The following is a 21,217-nucleotide window of genomic DNA, read 5'->3' on the forward strand; positions in this document are numbered from 1 at the left end:
AAGTGAAAAGTGAAAGTGAAGTCGCTCAGTCATGTCCAACTCTTCGCGACCCCATGGACTGCAGCCTACCAGGCTCCTCTGTCCGTGGGATTTTCCAGGCAAGAGTACTGGAGTGGGTTGCCACTGCCTTCTCCAACAATTTATACGAGGTGTCCAGAAAAGGCAAATGCATAGAGACAGAAAGCAGATTAGTTGCTGCCTAGGCCTGAGGGCAGTAATAGGAATGGCTGCAACTGGGCCTGAGGGATCCTCTAGCAGGCATGGTCCTTAATGGACCAATGCTGGTTATAAAACTGGACTGTTGTATACTCCAGCTGTACACTGGATGGTTGTACACTCTATTAATTTATTAATATCATCAAATAGTACACTTAAAATGGGTGAATTTTATAATAAAAAGATAACATTCATTTATTAACTACCATTTACTGAATGCATACCATGGACAAAGTACTGATCTAGGTACCGTAGTACTGATTTAAATACTGGAGTCATCAAGAATATAGAGCCTGCTGTAATGAAAATCCACATTTTAATGGAAAGAGACAAATTAGGAAACAAATGACAAGGTCATTTGTCTTTTTTTAAGTAGTATAAGACTAAAAATAGGGCTATTTGATGAAGAATAATTGGGGTAAGTGACAGAGGCTCAATGTACCCTTTCCACTTCTTTACTTATGTCAAGATTTCTGTCATCTTTACAAGTTTGATTTTGCTATGACAGAAACATGTCATTAATATGGGAGAGCCACACTTCAACTTCATCATGTTGATAGGCCTTTAGAGCCTATTGGCTGAAAAGTAATTTGATTTGGGAGAGATTTATTGCACAAAGTCCTAAATGCTTATGGCAATATGTAACTAGTAAACAGTACAATTTGTAGAAAATAGGTAGAAAGAGGTAAAGTTAAGTATAAGAAAAATGAAGAAAAACAAGCATTTCAAATAGTGGGATAGATGTTGCTTTCTTCTCTGCTAAGAGGGAATAACAATGAATATTCAAATGAAAAATTAATTATGGAAAGTTTATAATACATAGTTTCTTTAGGGTCTGGAAATCATTATGACTTATTGTATACTGATAATTTTTGGACATTTTTTGACTGAGGTCATGATTAGGATGATTACTTAAGCTGGAAACAGTCTACAGAGCACAAAAGTTTAAATCAGCTCTTTAATCTGGACAAAGTCTAAAAAGTAGGAGAAGCCCTGATCATTGAAGCCTGTCCTAAAATGCTGCTGTGGATAGGAGGGAAGAGGTACGAATAGCAACAACACAAAGCTGAATTCTCATAGCAGTTTTCCTGTGAGATGGAAGGGAGTGAACTCAGGCATCTAGACGAGGTGGTGACCCTGGGTGATGATTCCAAATACAAAGAGCATGTGCTTATTAGCAGAGACTGGCCTACTGGCAATAATCTTCATGTTTCTATATATCTCAACAAGAATCGATCAAGTCAAATTGTATGGAATGCCTATGCCAGCCATCACCATCATTTGTTCAACATGGTCCATGTGTCCAAATGAACTGTATGTAAGGGGCATCCACCCCTCAGTCTCACCGAGGAAGACTGGCACAACTTTAGTAGCACAGGCAGCATCCAGGTCAATCAAGCATATTAGCTAAGTCCTAACAATCTAGTGATTTAAATGACATCACAGTCCATGTGTTTTGACTACTCTCTGAACAAAAACTTTCTCTTAGAGAGAAGGACAGGGCAATCTGCTTCTTGAGAAAAACCGCTGAACCTGGAAGTCTTGCTGTGCTAATAAAATATTAATAATGGTTAGAGTTCCTCTCCCACTTAATACTTTTCAGGTTGGTGCAATGGGTGTCCAGTGTAAAGTATGGCTACTAGTCTATAAGATATTTAATGTATTTCTTAGAAAAATAAATGAACAACTGTACATGTTTGTTAACTTGGTTATGAAATACTGCTAAAGTTGCCAACTTCAGCCCACAAGAAAGGCATTTTCCTTAGTTGTCGCAAACAATGTTACCTTTTTATGTTCTCCAGAAAACACTCTGATCAAGTGTGGCTTCTTTCTCACAGGGTAGCTTTCTAAGCAAAATTGTTAGGCAGCATCAAACACATCTGTAATCAAGTGCTTACAAAACAGACAGAATTTTTTTTTTTGGGAGGGGCGGGGCACTATTAAGAAAATAGAAACTTTCATTAACATAAAACTCTCCTACTATTCATAAAGCCAAACCTCTCTACACACAGAATCTTTCTTGTCTGAAGGCCTACTTGGAGGGAAAGGCAGGGGGAGAAAGCTGAGGTGTTATGGAGAAGTAGGGGGCACAGAGGGGAGCAGGGAAGAGTAGAGAAGAGAGGAAAGAAAGAGCAACATTTAAACCCAGAAAAACTATAGTAAAGAAAAAATCACTTTAGTACAGTTCAAATAGGTTTTTAAAAATTACTTTAAGCTTGAAAGACTCATTTTTGTGTAAAAAGTTGCATATTTGATTATCTCACTCTAAAATTAAAATTAGTTTAAATCTATCTACACAGAAAAATCATAAAAAAGTACACAAGAATGACTACAAGTGATGACAAAGAAAGAGGCTTGTCAGTTTCCATCTTACAGACTTTCTTGTTTTCTAGTACTTGTGTGATTAGGCACATTCATCATTTCTTCAAACAGAAAATATTTCTAAACTATCTATCCCCAGAGGATAATTTAGGAAGATGTATTTATAAAACTCAGCAGTGACCACAGGACTAGACAAGGTTAGTCTTCATTCCAATCCCAAAGAAGGGCAATGTCAAAGAATGTTCAAACTACCACACAACTGCACTCACTTCACATGCTAGCAAGGTAATGCTCAAATTCCTTCAAGCTAGGATTCAACAGTATGTGAACTGAGAATGTCCAGATGTACAAGCTGGATTTAGAAAAGGCAGAGGAACCAGAGATCAAATTGCCAACATCTGCTGGATCTTTGAAAAAGCAAGAGAGTTCCAGAAAAACATCTACTTCTGCTTCATTGACTATGCCAAAGCCTTTGACTGTGTTGATCACAACAAACTGTAGAAAATTCTTAAAGAGATGGGAATGCCAGGCGACCTTACCTGCCTTCTGAGAAACCTGTATACAGGTCAAGAAGCAACAGTTAGAACTGGACATGGAACAAGGGACTGGTTCCAAATTGGGAAAGGATTACATCAAGGCTATATATTGTCACCTTGCTCATTTGACTTACATGCAAAGTACATCATGTGAAATGATGGGCTGGATGAAGCTCAAGCTGGAATCAAGATTGCTGGGAAAAATATCAACAACCTCAGATATGCAGATGACACCACCCTTATGGCAGAAAGTGAAGAGGAACGAAAGGGCCTCTTGATGAAGGTAAAAGAGGAGAGTGAAAAAGCTGGCTTAAAACTCAACATTCAAAAACCTAAAATCATGGCATCCAGTCCCATCACTTCATGACAAATAGATGGGGAAACAATGGAAACAGTGACAGACTAATTTCTTGGGTTCCAAAATCACCGGGGACAGTGACTGCAGCCATGAAATTAAAAGATGCTTGCTCCTTGGAAGAAAAGCTATTATCAACCTAGACAGCATATTAAAAAGCTGTAACATTACAAAAGTCCATACAGTCAAAGCTATGTTTTTTCCAGTAGTCACACATGGTTGTAAGAGTTGAACCATAAAGAAGGCTAAGCGCCAAAGAATTGATGCTTTTGAACTGTGGTGATGGAGAAGACTTTTAAGAGTCCTTTGGACTACAAGGAGATCAAACCAGTCAATCCTAAAGAAATCAACCCTGAGTATTCACTGGACGGACTGGTGTTGAAGCTGAAGCTCCAATATTTTGATGGGAAGGGCCGACTCATTGGAAAAGAACTTGATGCTTGGAAAGACTGAAGACACGAGACGAAGGGATGACAGAGGATGAGATGGTTGGATGGCATCACAGACTTACTGGACATGAGTTTGAGCAAACTCTGGGAGATGGTGAAGGACAGGGAAACCTGTCGTGGTGCAGTCCATGGGGTTCCAAAGAGTCAGACATGACTGAGCAACTGAACAACAACAAATTTATAAAACACTGCATGATACAGGACTCACTAGCAGTTTGATCAACAGAAGACATTTATTTCCATTATACTAGCACTGAAATTCTCAAACTTTAAAGTTCGTAAGAAGAACCTGGTTGCTATTGTTCGGTCACTAAGTTGTGCCCAACTCTTTGCACCCCATGGACTTAAGCACACCAGGCTCCTCTGTCCTCTACTGTTTCCAAGAGTTTGCTCAAATTCTATCCATTGAGTCAGTGATGCTCTTTAGCCATCTCATCCCCTGCCGACCCCTTCCCCTTTTGCCTTCAATCTTTCCCAGCATCAGAGTCTTTTTCAATGTGTCAGCCTTTCGCATTAGGTGGCAAAGTATCGGAGCTTCAGCTTCAGCATCAGTCCTTCCAATGAATATTCAGAGTTGATTTTCTTACAATTGACTGGTTTGATTGCAGTCCAAAGAACTCTCAAGAGTATTCTTCACCATCACAAAAATCACCTGAAGGGCTTATTAAAATGTAGATTTTGGGGACTTCCCTCATGGTCCAGTAGCTAAGACTCTGAGCTCCCAAGCAGGAGATCTGGGTTCTATCTCTGGTCAGGGAATTAGATCCCACGTGCCACAAGTAAGAGTTCACGTGCTGCAGCTGAAGATCCTGCATGCCACAATGCAGACGAAAGGTCCTGTGTGCTGCAACTAAGACCCAGCACAATCAAATAAATAATAAAACATTTTTTTTTTAATTCAGATCTTTGGGCCCCACTGCCAGAGTTTCCAATTCAGTAGGTCCTAAGTAGGTCCAATTGGTCCTAAATAGGTCCAATTCCAATTCGGTAGGTCCAATTCAGTAGGTCCTAAGGATTTACATTTTTACAAAATATCCCCAGTGATGTTGATGCTGCTGGTCTAGGAGACACATTTTGAGAAGCAATGTGCAGCAAATGTCTCCTGACTTCATGAATGGATTCCACTGACTGTGGGGAGTGAGGTGTCAACTACAAATTGGCACTTGTCATTTACCTCTACAAGGATTAAATCACAAGCTGCTAAAACTGCTGGCCTTCAATACTCCCTGAAAGCAGTTCAGGGTGGAGGGTAGTAATAAGTCCCTCTGTACTTGGGGAAAAACTGGCAGGAAACATCTTCAGATAGTTAGATATTTTCAGGAGAGAGTTAATAAGCCCAATTCTTGTAGCTCCCCCTATCTAGAAAAACACTAAAAACACTTCATGGTGATGACTGTTCCTTGTGACTGGCAAAAGCTTCATGAGATTACCAGAAATCTTTTGAAAAAGTATGTGCTTGACTGCATGTACTCCCCTTTCATCAAAATCTCATATATACGGACCTTCCGCCCTGCTTCTTCAGGGCAGTTTCCCAGAGCTATCTGAGGTGCCGTCGTCTCCTGGGCTGCGGTCCTCATTTTGCTCCAAATAAAACTTAACTCGCAACTCCCACACTATGCCCTTCTTAAAGCCTACAGAGTGTTCAGATGTTTTTCATTTCCTTACTTCATTCAGTGGGCCACACAGATTTTCCTTTCCTGCTCTGGCTTCTTTCTCCATGACTGGTTAAGTGTCAATCATTGATCCTATTTTTGTGAGTACTGGAATAATTCTTTTCCATTAAAGTAGGTGCCTTCTGTTCATAAGTTATCTCTTCCTTAGAAGTCTCTCTGTGGTCTACATATAACTAATAGAGGAAAATATACTTGGAGTTCTTTTCACTTCTGTTGCAGTCCCCTTTATTCTTATTTTGTAGCAACTACTTTTCAGCATTTTTAGCCCAGCACAGTATCAGATGTACCTGATTCAGCTCTTTTGTTCAACAATGCTGGTTAAATTTTCTACTTTCGTACTTATCTGAATTTGCTTTTATTTTAAGATCAGATCTATTTATTACAAGAGACACAAAGCTTTGGGATACAGAGGATTATTGTCCTATCCATAACTACATTTCATTTCTCTGTCATTTCAGGGATTAACAGATTTTCACAAAGCATTGCATCATGAAGGCACATGAGATATATGATAAGAGAATCTTTTAGTGGGCGAAATCAAAGTTTATGTTTATTAAGAGTTAAATATAATTCCTATAAGGATATGTTAATAAAGCTAAAATACATGCCCAAAGTAACTGCATCTAGAGTCAAAACCTTGAAATTCGGTTTCTAGCCTGAAAGCCAAGACTTTAGGAAATATTTATATTTCTGTAGTTCTTATTTAAATCTCTATTACCCTTTTATTATTTTGGACCCTCAAAATAAGTATCCTCCATAAGGTTCCTATTATACATCAATTTGGGCTCTCTTTAATTATAAGTTATAATAAATCTGAAAAAAAAATGTAGCTTCTATTCCCTTAAATTTTCTCATTTAAGTTTATTTTTGGTCCATGAGGTTATATCTTTACCTTCTTTAAAAAAGCAAAACCCATTCAATACTGTTATCTCCTACAAGTTTTTGTTAACTGTGCACTTAATATCATTATGCTCACAATATATTTTCTCCCTCCATAAAGCCTCTTTGTTTTCTTAAGAATGCCATTAAATTTGCATGCTAAATCTAAAAACCACATTTAGAAGATAGTTTCCATAAAAAATTCTATTTTGGGGTATTACAGAAGGGGATACACTTACCTGTCCACTATAAAGTAGAGAAAATATATAAAACAACTGTTTTCAGACATTGGACAACAGGTAGTAAAGTTATATGATCTCTGAAAAAGGAAATGAATGAGCTAAGCCATACAATGTCCCTGGATTTCTGTTTGGACAAACATTTCAGGCTATGTGGGAGGGAGGGGAGTCCGAAGCAGAACACAAAAGTCTTGGTGAATTATGAAAACAGAGGTCAGAATTCAGGGAGGCTGAGGTTGAGAGAAGTTACAAAACAAAGTACCAGAGTAGAGAGAGCTACTCAGAAAAACAGTTGAGTAATCTGTACATTTGAGTTTTTGCTGAATGCCAAGACTGCACACGTGTAGAGTGAAACTGCAATAGCCTGGGAAAAGAACAACAAGGGAGTTGTAAGCAAAATAATTTCCAGAAGTCACACAAAACAGGGAGATGTAAAAGCTTTGATGAGTCATAGTTGATCCCAGGACATTGACTCAGTCCTACTGAGAACACAGAAAGAGCTAACAGAAAGAGCTAAAACAGTTGCTAGAGAAAAGACCAGACTACAAACAAGTCCTAATAAAACTTAACCATAAGCTTCTAAAAAGTCAAGATCTACCAATAACTTAAATGTCTGGGCAATGGCACCCCACTCCAGTACTCTTGCCTAGAAAATCCCATGGACAGAGGAGCCTGGTAGGCTGCAGTCCATGAGGTTGCTAAGATCAGACACGACTGAGCGACTTCACTTTCACTTTTCACTTTCATGCATTGGAGAAGGACATGGCAACCTACTCCAGTGTTCTTGCCTGGAGAATCCCAGGGACGGCAGAGCCTGGTGGGCTACCATCTATGGGGTCGCACAGAGACGGACATGACTGAAGCGACTTAGCAGCAGCAACAGCAGGACATTCTGTAAAGGAAGATAACAAAATCTGGATACTCATTCAGTTCAGTTCAGTTCAGTTGCTCAGTCGTGTCCGACTCTTTGCGACCCCATGAATCGCAGCACGCCAGGCCTCCCTTTCCATCACCAACTCCCGGAGTTCACTCAGACTCACGTCCATAGAGTCAGTGATGCCATCCAGCCATCTCATCCTCTCTCGTCCCCTTCTCCTCCTGCCCCCAATCCCTCCCAGCATCAGAGTCTTTTCCAATGAGTCAACTCTTCGCATGAGGTGGCCAAAGTACTGGAATTTCAGCTTTAGCATCATTCCCTCCAAAGAAATCCCAGGGCTGATCTCCTTCAGAATGGACTGGTTGGATCTCCTTGCAGTCCAAGGGACTCTCAAGAGTCTTCTCCAACACCACAGTTCAAAAGCATCAATTCTTTGGTGCTCAACTTTCTTCACAGTCCAACTCTCACATCCATACATGACCACAGGAAAAACCATAGCCTTGACTAAACGGACCTTTGTTGGCAAAGTTATGTTTCTGCTTTTGAATATGCTATCTAGGTTGGTCATAACTTTCCTTCCAAGGAGTAAGCGTCTTTTAATTTCATGGCTGCAGTCACCATCTGCAGTGATTTTGGAGCCCAGAAAAATAAAGTCTGACACTGTTTCCACTGTTTCCCCATCTGTTTCCCATGAAGTGATGGGACCAGATGCCACGATCTTCGTTTTCTGAATGTTGAGCTTTAAGCTAACTTACTCTCTCTCCACTTTCACTTTCATCAAGAGGCTTTTCAGTTCCTCTTCACTTTCTGCCATAAGGGTGGTGTCATCTGCATATCTCAGGCTATTGATATTTCTCCCAGCAATCTTGATTCCAGCTTGTGCTTCTTCCAGTCCAGTGTTTCTCATGATGTACTCTGCATATATAAGTTAAATAAGCAGGGTGACAATATACAGCCTTGACGTACTCCTTTTCCTGTTTGGAACCAGTCTGTTGTTCCATGTCCAGTTCTAACTGTTGCTTCCTGACCTACATACAGGTTTCTCAAGAGGCAGGTCAGGTGGTCTGGTATTCCCATCTCTTTCAGAATTTTCCACAGTTTATTGTGATCCACACAGTCAAAGGCTTTGGCATAGTCAATAAAGCATTAATGTAACATATATACCAATGAACATATATATCAATGAACAACAAAATATTATAAGATATATGATGAAATTTGATTAGTCAATTAACAGAAAAAGAATGCAAACAACAAATGATGAAATTAGCACATGACAATTTTTAAAAATCTATTATAAATAAGTACAACACTGTTTAAGTTTTAAAGAAAAACATTAACATAATGACAAAAGAAAGATATAAGAAATAACCAAATTATCATTGAAAAATGATAATTTTTCAATAGATGAAAAATTACAAATCTAAATTGGTAACTCCCAAGCAGAAAAACACAAATAACACCAAGGAGCACTATTATCAACTTGCTAAAAACTAGTGACAGAAAGTTTTTGAGTAGGAACAGTAAAAAAACACATTCCATACAAAGAAAGAGAATAAAGGAATCTTATTTAAAAATCTCATTAAAAAAAAATGCCAAGCAGAAGAAATTAGGGAATATTTTTTAAATGGTGAAGAGAAAACAAAAACACATGGGTAAGCCAGAACTGTATAAAAATTTCTTTAAAAAATTGAAAGTGAAATAGATATTTTCAGATAGATAAAAGAATTTACCCCCAGTAATCTATATGGCCATAAACAAACAAACATATATCTTCAGGTATAAACAGTACTAGACAGAAACTTGGAAACAAACTTCCAGAAATAAAAATACAAGCTTTTTTTCCCCCACATATAAAATGTATCTAAAACAAAGATAATGAGCCCAAGCATTTCCCGTGGAGGCCTTCTCCTCTCCCTGCTATGGCATGTGCTCATCTGTTGATAATCAGAGTTCTCTGAAAAGGAAGTCATCTGGCAAAAATGTCACTTTACCTGCTGTGTTCAAGGATCTCATTAGACTAGATATTGTGAATTTTGTTCACACCAACTTGTACAAAACAACAGACAACCCTACACTGTCAATGAATTAGCAGGTCATCAAACCACTGCTGAGTCTTTGGTTGCTGGCTGGGCTGTGGCTTCAATCCTCAGCGTTCTAGGCAGTGGGACTCACTGTTCTGGCCAGGGTGCTTTTGGAAATATGTATCATGGGGGCCACATGTTTGTGCCAACCTGAATCTGACAACATCGGCATCGCAGAGCAAACACAACACAGAAGTGATTTGCCATCTGCTCTGCCCTGGCTTCCTCGGCCTTACCATTTTGTTGGTTATGTCTAAAAGTCATCAAATTGAGGAAGTTCCTGAAGTTCCTTTGGTGGCTGAAGATAATACTTAAGGCTACAAGAAGACCAAGGAGGCTATTTTGCTTCTTTAGAAACTTAAGGTCTGGAATGGTATCATAATGGTCTATGCTTCACAGTTAATGAGAGCTGGCAAAGCCAAATGAGAGTCTGTCATCATCTCTAGTGTAGCGGACCCCACATCATCTATAATGAGGATAAGGGCATCATCGAGGCTGTCAGAAACACGCCTGGAATTACTCTGCTTAATGTAAGCAAACTGAACATTTTGAAACTTACTTCTCATGAGTATGTGGGATGTTTCTACATTTGAACTGAAAATACTTTTCACAAGTTAGATGATGTGTATGGCACTTGGTGTGAAGCTGCCTCTCTCAAGAGTAACCACAACGTTTCTATGCGCAAGATCTTCAATGAAGACCTTAGCAGGATCTTGAAAAGCCCAGAGATCCAAAGAGCACACGACATCATAGAGTCCTGAAGAAGAATCCCCTGAAAAACTTGAGAATCATGCTGAAGCTAAACACATATGCAAAGACCACATGCTGGATGGATCACCATTCTTCCCCAGGACAAGAATCACAAACTCTGGATGAATAAGGCAGCAGCAGTGTCAGAAGCCAAATCAGATGAGAAGAGGGTTCCAGGGAAGAAACCTGTGGTGGAGAAGAAAGGAAAGAAGGCTGCTGGTACTAGGAAGCAGAAGAGGCCTTTTGTGGGCAAAAAAGACAAGTGACCAAAAAACCACCAGCTGAGTAAAAGCCCACAGAAAAGAAACCGACCACAGAAAAAAGAAGCCTGCTGAATGAACTTATATTTGTGCATTCCATAAGGGTCAAATCATTTTAGACAGCTAATTATGATCAAAGAGGCAAAAAAAAAAAAAAAAAAAAAAGCCCCAAATGGAGATAATGCTAAAACTATTTAACCAAAAAAAGGCAGGAAAAACTAAAGAAAAAATGGTGAAAAATACAAAGCAAATTAAAAGATGTTAGATTTAAGTGCAGTCACTAATAGTCCTAGAAAAAGTCACAGATTGTAAGATAGGATAAGTCCAACTATATGCTATGTATGAGAATCTTACTTCAAAGACAATATAGGAAAAAAGCAGAAGGATGGACAAGAATATACTATACAAATACTAATTATAAGAAAGATGGAGTAGCTATATTAATATCATACAAGGTATTTCAGAACAAGTAATATTATCAGGGATAAAGAAGCATGTTTCAAAATGGAACAGCTTAATGCACCAAGAACACATTATAAATCTAAATGTAAAGGCATCTAATAACTCAAAGGTATCAGAAACTCAAAACATGTGAAGGAAAGATGGATAAACATAAAAAGAAAAATGAGCAAATCCACAATCATATCTGGGGCTTTCAAAGCTTTCAGTCAATAATGGAAAAAGCACACTAAAAACCAGTAAGTATATAGAAGACCTAAACAAATACTAGTAAAAAACATTAACCCAATTGCTACATTTTGAATATTCCACCCAATAATTAAAGATTAGGTTATTTTTACATGCAGATAAATATTTAGCAAGAGAGTCCATATCACAGATGTTATAAAACAAGTCTCAATAATTTCGACACTGAAATTGTGGAGAGTCCATTTTCCTCAGAAAGCTATCTGAGAAATCTGAAAAAATTTGAAATTAAGAAACATTTATAAATGATTATAAAGTGTTCAAAGAGAATTAGAAAATATTTCAGAAAAAAACTCCTACAACATAAAGTGTGGGATATAGGTAAAGGCATTCTCAGAGGGAAACATAAATTTAAATGCTTATATTAGAAAAGAATAAAGTTCCAAACCAACAATCTAAATGCCAATCTTGGAAGTCAGAAAAAGAAATGCAAACTAAAGCTGAACTAAGTAGAAGGAAAAACAAACATAAGAAATAAATTATATAGAAAATAAGTAATAAAGAAAATCTAGTAAAAGCTATTCTGTTAAAAAATCAGTAAGAAAGGTCAAGAAAAAAAGAAATCATCAAAATAAAAAATGAAAAACAATGCAGATGCCACAGACACTATCAAGTTATAAAGAAACGAACAACTTTATGCTACTTATATGGTAACTTATGACATGTAGAAATTCCTTAAAAGACAGGAATTACCAAAACTGACTGAAGAAAAAAGGGAACATCTTCATAGTTCCATGTCATTTAAAAAATTTGCACCATGTCAATTAAAGAAATTTCTACCACAAAGATAGAAAACAGAAAAAGGAAGAAACAATTTCCAACTCATTTAATGAAGTCAGAATTACCTTAATTCCAAGCCAGACAAAACTATTACTAAAAAAAAACAAAACTACAGATAACCACACAAACAGATAATGTTAAACTGTAGAGGAAAACAAGACAATTCAGAGATAACCAAATGGTCACCTGTCTTTGACACCCACTGTCAAAATCTCCACACACAATCACTGCCAGCTGTAGACCAGTTAAGCCCAGTGGTTCCCAGGTGTTCATAGTCAAACACAGAAAAAAATCTTTCATCGGAAATGTAACATATAAAGGGTTTAAGGTAGAACTAAGAAAGGTAAATACTAGAATTAAGTGAACTCTTTGCTACCTTATGCTTTACCGCAATGAAGATTTTAAGTAGTCTCCCACTGATATAAAAAAGTGTAATAACCATCTGCTTTTAAATTACAGGAGGAAGAGAGTGTGACTTTATAAAATGTTAGCAGCAGTATTCAAAGGACGCAGAATTCACTTGTTTACTAAGAGAGTCGTACTGTAACATGATCAAATTATGTGCCTGATGGGCTATGGAAAGTTATCCTAAGCCAGTAGAATATGTAGGATGGCTTAGATTTTCATAACTATTTTTTCATCTTAACTATCATCTCCCAAAACAAAAATTTCTTAACAATTTAATGAGAACAAAACCATACCAGGATACTATTTCTTACATTCAAATTAAAAATACAAAATGACAGAAGTAAAGGAGTAAACTTGGAACTCTGACAAGTCTCCAGACTCCTAAAACTGCCATGTGATAGCAGTACTATGGACCAAGTGAAAGCATAAAGTGTCTCTTAAGAGATTTCCTCTGGAAAATACATGCAATTTAGCATTCAAAGGTCTTTAATTTTCCATGGCATTATTAAATAGCAGCCTTCTCTCCAGGCACTTTGCTCTCTAAACAGGACACAGCAGCAAAAACAACCGGCCAATCTCTGGACAGTTGTGTCCTAAGACTGCAGTAGCAGCCTGAGACTTTAGCCACTTTTGATTTTAAAGCCATCATTCTAAAATTTCAACAGCAAGTACAGTGGGTGATTAAAGATCACCCGTTATGGCTCACTATTAATAAATTCTCATCATTATATGCATTTTGAAAATTGAAATCTATTGTTGCTTCAGTTGCTAAGTTGTGTCTGACTCTTTGCAACCCCATGGACTGCAGCACACCAGGCTACCCTGTCCTTCACTATCTCCCAGAGTTTGCTCAAATTCATGTCCATTGAGTCACTGATGCGATCTAACCATCTCATCCTCTGCTGTCCCCTTCTCTTGCCTTCGATCTTTCTCAGCATCAGGGTCTTTTCCAATGAGCCGGCTCTTTGCATCATGTGGCCAAAGTTTTGGAGCATCAGCTTTAGCATCAGTCCTTCCATTAAACATTCAAAGTTGTTTTCCTGTAGGACTGACTGGTTTGATCTCCCTGTAGTCCAAGGATACTCTCAAGAGTCTATACTCCAATAAGAAATTTAACCAGAAATTCTATACCATTAGAAGGGAAATGGTGCTGAGTGTCAACAGCAGTTCTGACCTCAATTTCATTGAGGCACCCACCTGAGTGAGTCCCTACTAGGTCAAGGGCCAACTAAATTCTTCAATTAAAAACAAAAAAGCATTTAAGGAACATTTATGCTTTAATTCGGAGAAGGCAATGGCACCCCACTCCAGTACTCTTGCCTGGAAAATCCCATGGGCAGAGGAGCCTGGTAGGCTGCAGTCCATGTGGTCGCTAAGAGTCGGACACGACTGAGCGACTTCACTTTCACTTTTCACTCTCATGCATTGGAGAAGGAAATGGCAACCCACTCCAGTGTTCTTGCCTGGAGAACCCCAGGGACGGGGGAGCCTTGTGGGCTGCCGTCTATAGGGTCACACAGAGCCAGACACGACTGGAGCGACTTAGCAGCAGCAGCAGCATGCTTTAACTGCTGTAAGGTAACTTTCAGGAAACTATCTTAACACCAAAACAAACACAAAGAAATCCTACCAAATAGGATTTTTTAGAGGCTATGAAATGCCATCTCTAGAGTGAGAAGTTGGTAGTTGTGCTAAGGACATTTTTCCTCCTTAAAAAGAAAAGTTTCTTACACAATAGGTTTCATTACAGGAATGTATTGATTGAAACTAGTTTCACTGCCACTAATGTTCTGCTTAATTTTAAAGATAACATAATATTGAACAGAATAATGTGTTCTATTAATAACATTTTATTGAAACAGTAAACTGATTTATTGCAATTGTTTGTCCAAATAAGCACCCAGATCATTTGCCATAAATCTTCCTGAGTTTAAACAGAAGGCCAAGATGCAACTTGATAAAAATAAAAAGTTATCATAAAACATAATGAAAAATCCAATTTGAAAATTTAACAGTGCACTGCCCTGCTTCATGCTTTGTTTAGGGTCTGAAGCTTGCAATGAAGATGAAAGAGCTGCTCTAGGTTACTTAAAATGGCTATTGTGAGTCCTCATTTGGGAAAAGCTATAAAAATAATTAAACTCTGTTAGAGGAAGTCTGGCCATTTAGCTTTGGAGCCAATTCACTCTCATCTCATTGCTCCTACACTTTAAAATAAACAGCTTATTTTTTACTTAAAGACACTTTTTAACTTGAACTTTATTCTGTGGGGGTGAAAGAGGGCAGAACTTTTAACAGGCTTGTGTTCACAAACTAAAATACTTTGCCCTGGAGCTTTAAGTTTGCAGTGAGTCTACTCAAGCCCGTTCTGGAGGGTGTACGTACACAGGGGAGCATGTACGTACAGCAGCTTTCCAGCAGGCAGCAGGTGAGAGGGCATCATCAGGGCACGCCTCTAAGAACAGTGACCACACACCACTTGCAAGGCAGCACTTGGGTGTCACAGTCAAGAGAGAAGGCTGTGTTCTGCTATGTATTCTATATAAACTTAATCCTTTATCTGTAGTTGATTTCTCTCATGTAAAATGTTATTAAAGATCTCCTCTATATTTTTTACCATTTAAAAAAACTCTTTGTTTTCTAAGTTTATGTATGGCATTCTGGGTATTAGGAAGCTTAACTTGTCCTGTAATCTTTGAAGTTAATTTTGAAAAAGAGAAGTTATTTTAACTATTTTCAAGAGACAGCAATATTTGCAACACAAATTTAAAAGTAGGATTATAGAAACTGCAATATACTGACTTCAGTATAGATTTAAGAGTTCTATACTTAAATCACCAGAATTTATTAACCAAAATTCAACAGTGCAATTACATATTCCAGCTTACAGAATAACTGCCACCTGGGTCAATCCTTCATCTCCTGTATAACACACTCCTGTATAATTCTCTTGTATAATTCATTAAATAGTCCCTTATCGATGGAAGCTTAGATATTGTGCTGACCACAGAAGCATGGCTTACTTCACCCTCCATTTATTGTTAAATGTGAGAAGCTACAGATTCCCTTCTATTAGGGCTCTGGATGTCAATTAGGTTTTGCTTATTTCACATGATTTTGTCTGTCTCTGTTGGCAAGGACAATGGTGAAGACACGAGAATTCTCTCCAGCAGTAACAAAATAGGGAACGTTTTTCAGTCTTTTGGGGGTAAGAAGCAGCAGTGGCAGCAGCAGAAGCACCAATGACTGGTTGACCTGCCTCCCTAACCCCTCGGTCTCATTGGTAAAAGCCTATTCTGTGGTTTTCTGGGGGTCCAGAGACCACTGCAGTAGATGCAATGTTTCTGATTCCAGCATAGCTCGAGGGATGGTCTCAGAGGGTCACGCTCCAAGTGTATTAGTTCTATACTATTCTGAAGTCATCACCAGAAGTCCAACATAAACCTACTTCTTAAACCTTTTCAAAGCTTTTATTCCTAGTATAAAATTCCTTCTTGCTTAAAATATCTTAGGTGGTTTCTGTTTCCCATAGAGAACTCTGAATAAGTCTTTTGCAATTACAGACAGATAATTCATTTTTTTTCTAAATTAAGATATAATTTACATACAGTAAGATTCACTCTTAAGCCTACAGTTCTTCAAGTTTTAAGAAATGAGTACAGTTGGGTAATCACTATAATAATCAAGAAAGTTCCGTCATAGCAAAAAAAAACTCCTTGTGCTTTGTAGTCAGTCCTACAAATTCTTGAACTGTTTCTGTCTCTGTAGCTTTCCTCTTCAGAATGTCATACAAATGGACTCACAGTGTGAGTCTGGCTTCTGTCACTTAGCATGATGCATTGGAGATTCATGCCTGAGCATGTTCATCAGCAATTTGCTCTTTTTTGTTTTTTGCTGAGTAGAGGCATGCGGATTGTCTTCAGTTTTTAATAAATTGTAAACATTCAATGATGCTAAAGCTGAAACTCCAGTACTTTGGCCACCTCATGTGAAGAGTTGACTCATTGGAAAAGACTCTGATACTGGGAGGGATTGAGGGCAGGAGGAAAAGGGGACGACAGAGGATGAGATGGCTGGATGGCATCACCGACTCGATGGACGTGAGTCTGAGTGAACCCCGGGAGCTGGTGATGGACAGGGAGGCCTGGTGTGCTGCGATTCATGGGGTCGCAGAGAGTCGGACACGACTGGGCGACTGAACTGAACTGAACTGAAACATTCAAATGTAGGTTTTCATGTGAATATAGGTTTTCGTTTCAATTGGGTAAAAATACAGGAGGTAATCCTGGTGAAAACTGGACCTGAACCAGGGTAGGAACAGTGAAGGTGGTAAGCAAGGGTAGTAGCTGGGATATATTTAGAATGGGTTGCAAGTGGTGATGGGCTGGATGTGGGTGAGAGGAAAAGAGAAGTGTGAATTATGACTGCAAATATTTTTTTTCCCCTGAGAAACAGAAGGAACAGGAATGCCATTTACTGAGCTAGACAAATGAGAGAATTACAGATTTGGAAGGGAAATTGAGAATTTAATTTTGTGCTGTGCTGTGCTTAGTTTCTCAGTTGTGTCCGACTCTTTGGGATCCCATGGACTACAGCCCGCCAGGCTCCTCTGTCCATGGGGATTCTCCAGGCAAGGATACTGGAGTGGGTTGCCATGCTCTCCTCCAGGGGATCTTTCCAACCCAGGGATGGAACCCAGGTCTCCCGCACTGCAGGCAGATTCTTTACCGTCTGAGCCACCAGGGAAGCCCTACCACACTAACTTTGAGACGACAGTGTACAGACCCAGTATATGTTTGCTGTTAGCTTCATTAGATTGAAACCCTTAAATACAGATCTATATCTTTTAAAATCTTTAGATACAGACTATAGGGTAAAATCTGTATCTTTTACTGACATAGAATTTCCGACAATACTAAGAGAATGGATTAGAAGATTTGAGGGTGTTTTTAAGCCCTAGGGCTTCCCTGGTGGCTCAGATAGTAAAGAATCTGTCTGCAATGTAGAAGACCTGGGTTCCATCCCTGGGTCGGGAAGATTCCCTGGAGGACGGCATGGCAACCCACTCCAGTATTCTTGCCTGGAGAATTCCAGGGACAGAGGAGCCTGGTGGGCTACAGTCCATAGGGTTGGAAAGAGTCAGATATGACTGAGCGACTAACACTTTGACACCTAGAATTCTGCAATGAGATACAGGCTGTGACAAGTATAAATTTACAAATGGCTTCTTAAAGGGTTCCTATATAGGTGAATATGTTGTTACTCTGTGACAGTTTCAAACGAGCATTTTTAAAGTAAAGAAATACCATCTTCTTGAGAACATGAAGCAATTTCATGGTTAGGGGCTTTTTTATGTTGAATTTTCCATTTTTTGTTTCCAGTAACTATTACTATACCTCTATCCTCTTTTTGTTCAGAACAAACAACTTTAGCTCCTTAGATCTTAGTGTGGCATGATCTCAAATGACAGCATCATTGTAATTGAGCTCCAAGGCTAGAAATGATGTTTTAGCTTTGATGTTGCCCCCATAATCAGAAAAGATCCCAAAGAGCTCAACCAATGGCTACCTGTTATCCTTCCACAGTGAATACAGTGCTTAACTGCCATTACTTTTCCTTGAATGGATCTGCAGCCCCAGGCAATAGAGACTAAAGCAGTTAAGTCCTTTTGTGATCCAAGCTAACTACAGATAGAGTGGAAGTTCAGGTGACCAAATTCTAGCACAATGCCTTTAAAGATAGCTTTAGTTTTTCAACAACAGGCAAAATTATGACAGTAATTCTGACGCTTCCCAGATTTTTGGACTCTACTCACCACGTGTACTTCCCTTACCCCTTTTCCCAGGTATTCCATGCTAAGCTTTTTTTTCCTATTCTTTTCAATGCCTGAGACCTCTTCATGACTATTTATATTTTAGTTGACCTAGTTTTTAAGACTAACAATGTCTAAATAAATACTCTGCTGCTGCTGCTAAGTCGCTTCAGTGGTGTCTGACTCTGTGCAACCCCATGGACTGCAGCCCACCAGGCTCCTCCGTCCATGGGATTCTCCAGGAAGTTAGTAAACGTGTAAGAGAAAGAGAAATCCATTCACTTAACTAAATCAGGCGTTCTCTCTTTCTTGTGCGAGGCCTCTGGAGGAACCCAGGCTGTGGCTGTGACAGCGGTGCTGCACAGTCATCAGGACTTTAGCTCCTTCCAGATTTGGGGTCAGTGTGGAGTTGCTACCTGCTACTCACAAAATGGCTGCTCAATCTCCAACATCAGGTCAGCATTCTATACAGCAAAACTTCTCAACTTGACCTCTTGACGTATGGACAAGATGATTCTCTGTTGTGGGAGACTGTCCTGTCTACTACAGGATGTTTACCAATATCCACGGCCTCCACCTACTAGACACTACTAGCAATTGTCAGTTACAACAACCAAAGATGTTTCCAGACACTCAAATTACCCCTGGGGGCCAAAATCACTCCTGGTTGAGAACTGCTACCATAGGGAAAAGAGACTGGACACAGGATAAAAAGAGGCATAAAAAAAGAGTGCAGCACAACGAAGCAAACTATAAGCAAAGCAAAAAGGCAGGCTTCAGAATGGAAGAAAATAATAACAAATGAAACAACTGACAAAGAATTAATCTCCAAAATATACAAGGAGGTCATAAGCTCAATACCAGAAAAATGAACAACCCAATCAAAAAAGTAGGCCAAAGAACTAAACAGACATTTCTCCAAAGAAGACATATAGATGACTAATAAACACATGAAAAGATGCTCAACATCACTCATTACTGAAGTGAAGCGAAATTCACTCAGTCATGTCCAACTCTTTGTGACCCCATGGGCTTTGTGACAGTACATGGAATTCTCCAGGCCAGAAGGCCAGAATACTGGAGTGGGTAGCCATTCCCTTCTCCAGGAGATCTTCCCAACCCAGGGATCAAACCCAGGTCTCCTGCAATGCAGGCAGATTTTTTCTAGCTGAGCCACCAGGGAAGCCCAAGAATACTGGAGTGGGTAGCCTATCCCTGTTCCAGGTATAGAACCGAGTTTCCTGCACTGCAGGCAAATTCTTTACCATATGAGTTACAGAAATGCAAATCAAAACCACAAGGCAGTATCATCTCACGCCAGTCAGAATGGCTGCAATAAAAAAATCTACAAACAATTAATGCTGGAGAGGGTGTGGAGAAAAGCGAAACCTCTTCCACTGTTGGTGGGAATGCAAACCGGTACAGCTGCTATGGTGAACAGTGTGGAGATTCTTAAAAAACTGGAAATAGAACTGCCTTATGACCAGCAATCCCACTGCTGGGCATACACACTGAGAAAACCATAACTGAAAGAGACACATGTACCCCAATGCTCATTGCAGCACTGTTTACAATAGCTAGGACACGGAAGCAACCTAGATGTCCATTGGCAGATGAACAGATAAGGAAGTTGTGGTACACACATACAATAGAATAATTCTGAGCCATAAAAAGGAACACATTTGAGTCAGTTTTAATGAGGTGGATGAAACTGGAGCCTATTATACAAAGTGAGGTAAGTCAGAAAGAGAAACACCAATACAGTGTATTAACGCATATATATGGAATTTAGAAAGACGGTAATGATGACCCCATATGCAAGGCAGCAAAAGAGACACAGATGTAAAGAACAGACTTTTGGACTCTGTGGTAGAAGGCAAGGGTGGGAAGATACAAGAAAATAGCACTGAAACGTGTATATTACCATATGTAAAATAGATAACCAGTCCAAGTTCAATGCAATGAACAGGGCATTCAAAGACAGTGCTCTGGGACAACCCAGAGGGATGGGGCGGGGAGGTAGGAAGGGGGTTCAGGATGAGGGGACACATATGCCCCATGACTGCTTCATGTCAATGTATGGCAAAACCCACAATATTGTAATTATCCTCCAATTAAAATAAACAAATTTTTTTTTTTTAAAGACTGTAGCAGACAGTGGAGCCTGCTTTACTCTCACCCACCCCCACCCCCTGGCCCTCTTAAGGGAATTTCTTAGAGGGACATTATTGTGCACCATGGCACAACTTCTATTTACGTCTCACTGGCCAGAACTGGATCCCAGGACCACCCCACTGCAAAAGAGGATGGGTAGTGCAGATTTTCTCCAGAGACACTGTTACTGTCAATAAGACTGGCATTCATTTAAGAAGGAATAAGGACTAATAGATAATAGGTGGGCAATTAGCATTCTCTATGAGAGAAAATGTTTCAGTACTTTATTTTCAAGACAATTGTGTGCAAACTGACACTCTTGAGTATATCCTTGCAAAGTATATCCTTTAAAATCCCAAGATTTTAAAAAAAGTTTACCCTGATTTGTATTTCATAAAAGACTTATTCTTTTTTCTCCCTTAAGAATCAGTCATTCTTTCCAGCTTTTCCTATGTATTATTTGTCTTCCTTCTGGGAATAAAGTAGGTTTCAAGGCTCTATTCATTTCTTTTTCTCCAATTTTTTCTTCTTTCTGTTTTAAAAACTGAATAATTTCTATTGAAAATTTAGGTTTAACAACTTTCTTTTTCTTCTGTCACTCCATTATGTTAATGAGCCCACCCAGTGAACTTGAATTTCAGACACTGTATTGTTTGGTTCCAAAATTTTCATTTGGTTGTTTTTAATAGTTTCTATGTCTCTCCTGAGAACTGTATCC

At 39.0% G+C, this 21,217-nt stretch overlaps 1 protein-coding gene and 1 pseudogene across 7 annotated transcripts in view; one reads left to right on the forward strand and one right to left on the reverse strand.

The window, feature by feature from the left end:
* KIAA1328 (KIAA1328 ortholog) overlaps positions 1-21,217 on the reverse strand; it is a 421,290-nt gene that overhangs the window by 193,765 nt on the left and 206,308 nt on the right. The window lies entirely within an intron of this gene.
* LOC113882925 lies at positions 9,216-10,775 on the forward strand (annotated as a pseudogene).

The sequence above is a fragment of the Bos indicus x Bos taurus genome, chromosome 24 (assembly GCF_003369695.1).
Source record: "Bos indicus x Bos taurus breed Angus x Brahman F1 hybrid chromosome 24, Bos_hybrid_MaternalHap_v2.0, whole genome shotgun sequence".
NCBI classification, from domain to species: Eukaryota; Metazoa; Chordata; class Mammalia; order Artiodactyla; family Bovidae; genus Bos; species Bos indicus x Bos taurus.